This window comes from Euprymna scolopes, chromosome 26 (assembly GCF_053919585.1).
Source record: "Euprymna scolopes isolate OS-2025 chromosome 26, ASM5391958v1, whole genome shotgun sequence".
In the NCBI taxonomy this organism is placed as follows: Eukaryota; Metazoa; Mollusca; class Cephalopoda; order Sepiida; family Sepiolidae; genus Euprymna; species Euprymna scolopes.
Genome location: NC_136507.1, coordinates 80,297,545 through 80,307,215, shown reverse-complemented (window position 1 = coordinate 80,307,215; position 9,671 = coordinate 80,297,545).

Genomic DNA, 9,671 nt, shown 5'->3' with positions numbered 1-9,671 from the left:
CCTTTTTTAGAATTTATTAGACAAAATTTAACTTTTATTTTACCGTGCCAATAAATATGATCATCACTGTATATATATATATATATATATATATATATATATATATATATATATATATATACACACACACACACACACACATATATATATATATATAAAAAGAGAGAGAGAGAGTGAGAGAGAGAGAGAGAGAGAAAGAGAGTAATAAAAGTTTTATTTGTACAAACATACGTTTAAAACGTGTCTTGGATAAGGTATTAGGACAAAAAAACATAAGCGTATGTTCTCTTTTTTTCATTTTTTTTTTCGAATGTATTGCGTTTGTTCTTTTTTCTGTTTTTTTCAAATGACGATTCCAATATTTTTCCATATTCAGATACAATTACCGAGTCCGTGCTAAATTCCCGATACCGATACAATTACCGATTCCAATTCTTTATACATCTCTAATTATTTAACTATATGATTGTTATTTCCCCCTATTTTCGTAAAAACATAACATAAATAAATAAATATACAAATTACTCAGCTCAAAGAATTCCAATAATAAAATAATATATCATTCGGTACAGACTCGACGAGGGAATACCAGATTAGAACGAAAATCTTGGATTTATAAGACCAAAAAATCCAACCTTGATCGTCCTTCAGGCCCGTGACACATTGAGATGTTGAGTCTCTACACTTTCAGGTGAGCATTGTCTGAAGATAGCGGTTTCAATCCTACCCAAAGCTGGCCAAAGGATTAGTTGACCATAACGTGGAGGCAGTAATTACTGAGGTTACAATTAAGCATCCTATCCTGTGGCGGTTATCCACTTGACGAAAGCCAGAGACGTCGTGAAACAACAACTATGCAGATGAGGATAACATTTCGCAAATAAATAAATAAATATACAAATTACTTATCTCAAAGGATTCCAATAATAACATAATATATTCCAAGCTTCATAATGATCTGTTCATTAGTTTCGGAAATTGAACGCTGTTTACTCATAACGGAACCGGCTTCGGATGGACGAAACCTCTAGGAGGTTCTTTGTTCTGTTGACAGTGTCGGATGAAATTCTTGGGATCACGGTTTCGAGGCCCACAAAGCATAAGTAGCTGGGTAGAAAAAGAGAGGTGAAAAACATGTGTATTATTGGATAAGTTTCGGTGGAAGTCATCTTCGACCTTCTTTAGATGTGTTATGTCGAAATCCTTATGTGAAACTCGGGAATCTGTTCGACCATTTGTTCTATCCACTACGATATAGATCGCTCTTATTCCGTCAGTCTGGTGCTATAAGATCAGACTGTCTGAAGATATTGGCTTCCTGAGACGAAATGCACCTAACATTGATGCTTTTTATTTTTCTTCTTCCTTTTGCAAAACTTAATTATGTTCTGCAAAACCGAAACCAAAAACAACAAAACACCTTTTCGTCCTTTTTTTTCTTCCCATTTCTCCTTTCTTTTCCTATTACCCCCCCCCACTTCCTGACTGGTTTCCTAACTTCAAATTTACAAAACATTAACACTGATACCCTTTTCCCCTCTTCCATTGCAAAACTCATTCATGTTCTGCAGGGCAAGGAACAAAAACGGTAAAATCCACTATAAAACAACAAAAAACAAACACTAAAAACAAGTGATTGAAGATGCAAAAAGCTTGAAGAATAAAAACCTTCTACAAAATAAATGAATGCAACACGTAAATACTATTTCCAAAATAACCGGATTCGGCATTAAATAACCCGAAAAGGGTTGATATGCCGTAAAACAAAAATCAAACTTATTCCGTCAGCCATGGCCGTGTAGAACACGTAACTATTCATGAATTATATATTTAAATAGATTCGTTGCCCAAATGATAAAGTGCTAAGTATAATCAGTACTAAGTGACAGGGATTTGGAGGTTGAATGTTTCATTTTCGATAAAGACGATACGAACTCAGAACATAAAAAAAAAAATATTGAGAAATTCTATAAGTTCACGGCTGAGTAAAAAGAACAATCCACCCGCGTGGATTAATTAAAGGGTTTAGTTATAAATATGATTCAGATTCCCGAGTTCGACCAGATGCACCTGCAAAAGGTTTGGGATTGCATCAACATAAACGTTGTGGAAGTAACACTCAACATGATAAAAGTAGTTAAAATAATGCTCTTTTTTATTGCACCTGAATGGAGCATAGGAGATTGGGGGTTGTATTACTGTACACATAGATTCGAAAAAGTTGTCAAAAAACAAATATATAACAAATAAATGTTATTAAAGGCAAGCTAAGTTACTTTTCTACCTAACTGGATATATTTTTCGTGTTTTCAGTCAATGTAACATGTTTATTCAGCTCGAAAACCATACAGTGTTTACCGATGTATTGGAAAATTCAAGATGGTGTCTGACTCTCTCTTTAACACGGTAAGTTTGGGAAAAGGTGTTATAAATAAAAAACTGGATAAAATACTGTTAAAAACTCGCTGAATATATGTTACCGTGACATAGGTTGACATATATTCGGCGGGTTTTTAATAGTATTTTATCCATTTTTTTTATTTTTTCCAATCTATGTGTACAGTAATACAAACCCGGAGATTGCAATTTGCATTGTTGTGATTTATGTATTCATGATCTGAAAGTTCCATCTCTCTGTTCCAGATAATGACAGTGTGAGACTAAGAAAGTAACCTCTGTCATGGACGTGCGCCAGAACCAGAGAAGCATCATTAAATTCCTTGCAAAAGTGCATTGACAATAGTGGGTATTATGTAGAAAAATAAATTCTGTGGCAACAGAAGGTCGTTCGTTTTAATGGTTCCACTCCCGATTGCGTAGCTCTTCAATTTTTTTATTTAAAAAAATAGGAGGCTTTACTTTTGGAACGACCGTCGTTATACAGATTCTAATTTTTATCTCAAGATTTCTGATATATATATGTATATGAGCAGGTTTCCATTTTAATGTAAAGCACCACGAAAATAACTTCTAAGCATAAACAGCTGCACGCACTGACGGAAAAAAGACAAAAAAACAAACAAACAAACCAAAAAAAAAAAAAACACACATAAAACAAAACAATGTATATGCAGAAAGAAGCGGTAACTTCAAAGGAAGTAAAAACGTGGAAAATCTGATATTTTTGGAATTTAGTTGATGAGATGTCGGAGGTGGTCGTTGCGCTTGGAAGAGAGAAGAATATTTGAACTTTGCGATTGACATTTATAATTGCGAATGAGTTATACTTAGCCTTGCATTAAATAATAGATTTTAATCAGTTTATCGCAAACTTCACCGGCACACATAGCCATTATACAATTTTCTAACATGAAATATATCTCCGTTTATCAATTAAAAACGACTCCTCTTCCTACTGCTCTTCCTCCTACTATTACTGCTGTTACTTTTACAGCTACTACATCTACTACTGCTATTTCTATTAAGACTACTGCTACTACTGCTACTATTGCTGCTATTGCCATCATTGTTCTTCCTACTACTGCTCCTCCTCCTACCACTAGTAATGCTACTGCTTTTCAACTATTGTTACTTCTACTACAGTTGATATTGCTATTACTACTACTGTTACTATTGTACCTTCTCCTCCTTTTCGTCTTTCTACTACTACTATTGTTGTTACGTCACAACTACCGCTACTGCTACTATTGCTGTTATTACTACTGCTACTATTTCTATTACTATTACTGCTACTACTGCTCCTTCCTCTACTCTTCTTCCTACTAATACTATTGCTACTACCTTTATTTCTACTACTGCTGCTATTGATATTACTACTACTGCTACTATTGCTGCTATTATTGCTGTTGTCAATATAGCTCTACTACTACTACTACTACTACTACTACTACTGTTGCTACTTTTACAACAACTGCTACTTCTATTTTTGCTTCTACTGCTATTACTACTACTGCTAATATTGCAGCTATTGCTATTATTGCTGCTGCTACTACTAGGGACAGGATCAATGATGCATGAAACTAAGGTATGTCAAAGATACATTTATCACACACACACACACACACACACACACATACATACACATGTGACCTATGCTTGGTCACGGACCCAATGCGAACCGTGCTCGTCTTTTGCAGGGAATCCTTCATTAGGTATTTTAGCGTAGTAGGACCCGTTGATCGATTTGGTGGAAGTCGATTTCACATTCGGGTTGATATGGCGCTGTCACGCTAAGTGAATAAATCTCATGCACATCAAAGAAAGACAGGCTCGGTTAACTATTCTACTGGTTAATTCAAGATAGATATACACAATATTTACTTATATACAATTGTTCAAATGTTGATTTTTACAAAACCCTACTGAGTCACGATTAGATTAATTACTCTCGGTTTTACGGTAGTAGCGGTTCGGGAAAAGACGGGGAGGGGTGTCGACTGTACGATTGTATCTGATTTCTCTCAAATCTCAGCTTCAACTGCCAATTTTGGCACGGGGACTCGCTTATGTAATGAGGTGATGGGGTGGGTCGAGGCCGCTTCCTGGACCAATCGCAACTAATTATGTCACCTCAAGGGAATCCCCTATCTTTCTCGGTTTGTGCTTGCGATTGTGGGCCTGTTTCTCCCGATCGAAAGGTTAACCCCGTGATCTCTCGGTCTGGTGTTGCACTCAGAGACCAAACAATCCTGAGTCAGAACTCGTTGGCATCGGAAACGAAATTATGTTTCGTTATATCACTCAAAGTAACATCAAATTGTTGTGTTCACCCAAACAATAAAATTTATAACTCAAATCTTTCTTTCAGCAAGGTTGGTTGCTATCGCCCGGGCATACAACAATACTTAACGAATAAAGTAATCATATGTGCCCGGGACTCTCAAGCGTTTCGGGAGCCTCAGCTTGCCTCCAGTGGGGAACCCAATCTCTCCCTAGGACGTCACACACACACACACACACACACACACACACACACACACACACACACACACACACACACACACACACACACACACACACACACACACACACACACCTGCATATGAATATTTAGACATTTCTTCTTTTTTTCATCTATGTGCCTAACATCAAACAGGATTTCAATAAATAAAGTTTCTTTTCCTGGAGCCTTCTATCTGTGGAAAACGTTATTACAAGATTGCTTCCCTCGGCGCTATAACTTTGTCCTCTTCAAATCTTCTGTTAATAAAAACTTATCACGAACCGTTCTAAATCATTATGGTCTCTTCATTCCATTCATTATTTAAAATCCTCTCATCTCAACTACAGATTGCCATAGTTAATGATTAGGGCTATGACAACAGCATATTCTTTTCATTGTTTTGACTCTCTAGCGTGTATCCGTTGATATCTTATATGTTTTATATAGAGTGATGTGGTCCTCGGTTGATTAACTATGTCGAACTGTGTCGCATATGTACATGAGAGTCAAAATAATGACAAGAATATTCTGTTGTCATAGCCCTGCTTATAATCCACTACCTCGGCTTAACATTCACAAGAAACATGAATTCTTACACCGCATTGACAATAAATCGGCGTTATGCATACATGTGATAGACATGTAAATGAGTTCATCCACTAGAGTTTATACACATTACTACGGCGATACGGCTAGTATACAATACATACATGAACTAGACTAGACAACCGTGATGAAAGCACGCAACATATATGATTATTAGGGCTAGAACAACACAATACTCTCCTTCTTATTTTGACTCTCGAGTATATATCCGACACAGTTTGACACCCTTAATCTATCGAGAACCACATCACTCTATCTAAAAACATTTGAGATATTAACTTATATATACTCGAGAGTCAAAATAATGAAAAGAACATTCTTTTGTCATAGGCCTAATTATAGAATTATGCAATATGTTCGTATTTGGTGCCTATGTAAGACTTGCTGGATAGTTTCTATTCAATTATAGAGTTTTGTTTCCCTATTTCATAAATGCTCTATTTATTTTTTCAAAAATGTAGTATTGTATTCCCTCCCTCTGTATGGAACAGACACTCTAATCAGTCTGTCTGCCTGTCTGTCTCTCTGTCTCTCTCTCCCTCTATCCACACGCACACACACAAACACACACACAAACACGCATACACACATACATATATATTATTTTATTCAATTTACGTAAACAAAAGTAATATAAGTCGTTACAATTAATTAACTGTTTCAGTCTTAAAAGACATCATCGGGTCGACAAGAGACCTCTGGTCTTATTCGAAACCAGCCATTAAATGTAAATGGAAACGGAAACATAAAAATAGAAACAGAATGATAACAAAATAGAAAAAATAGAAAAATAGAAAGAAAAAAAAAGAAGCAAGGAAGAAAGGTAAAAGTGTAAGAGACTTTTTCTTAAAGCAAAGCCACCAGACATGCATAATTTCTTTAGAAAGGAGACGCTAGTTTAATTAATCATAATGAAAGTGTCTTTCTTACTTGAATTATGTCAGAACGCCCACGTGTTTTATGTGTTCGCAAGTAACGAATTAACCAAGTAAAAGCCAGGCATCTATATAAGTGACTTTGTCTGTGTGAGGAACGCTCTCTAGCAAACTACTCTGACAAGTTTTGGTCTACAGTCTTTAAACTTGATATATACGGGAATTTAGGCCTATGAAACAAATTTGATTTGGTTTTTGGCTAGTAAAAATAGCTGCAAAGGGGGCCAAAATTGAAAATAAAAAATAGAACTCGGCAGAAGTAAGTCGATTTAAAGTGCCCCTATACGCATGCGCAAAAATATAGAACTTTATCTTTATTTTTGAACTATTATTCACGTGGGCGTGGCTGATAGGGTAACACATAAGGGTGAAAGGCTATAAGAAAATTGATTGGGAGATCTTGTCTCATCTTATATTTTCTCCTGGCCTAACCCCCTCTGATTATTACTTTGAAAAAAAAATTCATTTTTACCCTAAACAAGGCACAGAGTAGGGGGATACTATCGAGAACACAAGTTGAAGAGATACTATGTGGAGAGTTCAGTAGCAAGATGTCTTTTCACATTACACTTGAACTTCTGCATGTCAGTACAGTTGGGAAAGCAGTAACCCTGAAGGGAGTTCTAAAGTCTAGCAGTTTTTTGATGAAGAAACTATTAGAGTAGAAGGCTTTCTTACATCTAGGGATTTCTACTGTGTAAATTTTGTGCTTGTCGGGTTTATCAGGGTTATTTACGTCGAGGGGGCACAAGTGCTTGTAGTTCTTCGGAGCACAGAGCATCCACCATTACAATATTTGTAGAACAGATAGAGGGATGCAACATTTAAATTGAATGGAATTTGATTATTTATGGACACGATTACACCAGAAATTTTCTTACATTGGATTTGAAGACTACCATTTTGTATTCAATCGGGAAGCAGGGCAGAGGAATAGTGTTCCATAGGCGTGCAGTTCAATGATGTATATATAATGTCAGAACTAATTCAATGAGAAATTGATTTAGAAATGAAAGCAATGTCAATGAAAATTGATTGAAAAATGAAAAAATATTATTGAATAATTTTTTAACAACTTTTTACGAGAGTTAAAATTCAAATCTAAAAAACGTACATGAATTGTAACGCGGGGTTTATGAATAAATATTTCTTTTCTGAGAAACAAATAACGGTACCAAATACTTTTTTTAATATGATTTTATTTTTATTTTTATTAATATTCATTATTTTTTTGTCTAAATCAAAATAAATATTTATACTTTTTTTTTAAATAATAAACAATGATAGCAAACGAATGCTTTTTTATGAATTTTTACATTAGGGTGAAGTCGTTTAGCGTTGTGGCCTTTGAACAAGTAAATCAAGCATTTATAAAATAGGGAAACAAAACTCTATAATTTAATAGACACTATCCAGCAAGTCTTACATAGGCAACAAATACGAACATATTGCATAATTCTATAATTAGGCCTATGACAAGAGAATGTTCTTTTCATTATTTTGACTCTCGAGTATATATCAGTTAATATCTTATATGCTTTTATATAGAGTGATGTGGTTCTCGATGGATTAACGGTGTCAAACTGTGTCGGATATATACTCGAGAGTCAAAATAAGAAGGAGAGTATTGTGTTGTTCTAGCCCTAATAATCATATATGTTGCGTGCTTTCATCACGGTTGTCTAGTCTAGTTCATGTATGTATTGTATACTAGCCGTATCGCCGTAGTAATGTGTATAAACTCTAGTGGATGAAATCATTTACATGTCTATCACATGTATGCATAACGCCGATTCATTGTCAATGCGGTGTAAGAATGTGGAAGTGCGTGTATCGCTTTTGACACATTTGTTCAGTGAAACGTATGTATAATTAACAAACACAGTTCACATGACAAAAATGCACAATGACCGTTTGGTAACGCCCTACTAACTTCTAGGGTTCCAATATGTTACACAAGCGCCAGCCTCTCTTTTATAGCTGCAATGTTGCAATCCTGTGCTTGTTCCAGTAGATTATGCTCCGAAGATCCAGCTACTTTGGTGCCTCCTTGAAGTGTTGGATATGGAGACGTGGCGACGCCGAGGAAAGCAGAAGTGTGCGCACACGCATATTCCAGGTGTATTTTGATCTACATTTTTGTGTCCCATAAAAATGACCGGAATTGTAAGTATCACGAAAACAAAGAAATGTTTACATTCCAGGTCGGGGAGATGAATTGCACAATGCAAAATAGAAAAGACGAAAGTAATATCTTAATGTTTACATTCTCAGGAATGTCGATTGATGTCTATAGAGGAAATAACATAAATAACAAGAAGAAGGAAGAAAACAGAGTGCCAGTGGTCGAGCGTGATTAACATCTCGTTGTCGTCGTACCATACACCAACTAATCTCTCTTTCTCTTTGACGACAGATTTTAAAGTTTTTTACCTGTTTTTTATGTTATTTCACCTCAAGCATTGCACAGTGTCACTTTGACATAAGCGATTACTATTTATGACCCAATTTAAAGCGATATTATATAGAGAGTTGAGCAGTGAGATGTCTGTTCATATTACACTTGAACTTCTGCATATCAGTATAGTCATGGAAGCGAAGGTACAGGAAGGGATTCCATAGTGTAGCACTTCAAGGGTAGAAACTATTTGAGTAGAATGTTTTCCGGTATATAGGGATCTCGACAATGTAGGGGTGGGATTTTGCTGCTTGTCAGGTTACGTCGAGGGTAGTAACGTCGAGAGGGTACAAGTGCTTTGAGTTCGTCAGAGCACATTGTATTAAAATACCTGTAAAACGGGTACAGGGATTTCACATTTCGACGATGGGATAGAGGTTAGAGGTTGGTTACTAGTGCAGAACCTATTAGGTTGGCGACTTTTATTCAATCGTGGCTAAAAACGAGAGAAAAATGGCAGATGCGCCAGTCCAAATGTAGCGACAATACCTCGAGGCATGAACAAATAGCGACTTTGTAGAAGTACAGGATACTCTCAGGTGTGAGTGACATTCTTGCACGATAGAGAGAGTCCACATTCTTCGCAAAAGCCTTGAAAGTGATCTCAACGTATTTGTTCCAATTCATATTTCTCGTGAATGTTAAGCCGAGGAATTTGAACGAAGTACTATCAGGTAGTGTATCATTAGCAGGACTATGACAACAGAATATTCTTGTCATTGTTTTGACTCTCATGTACATATCCGACACAGTTCGACAATTAATCAAC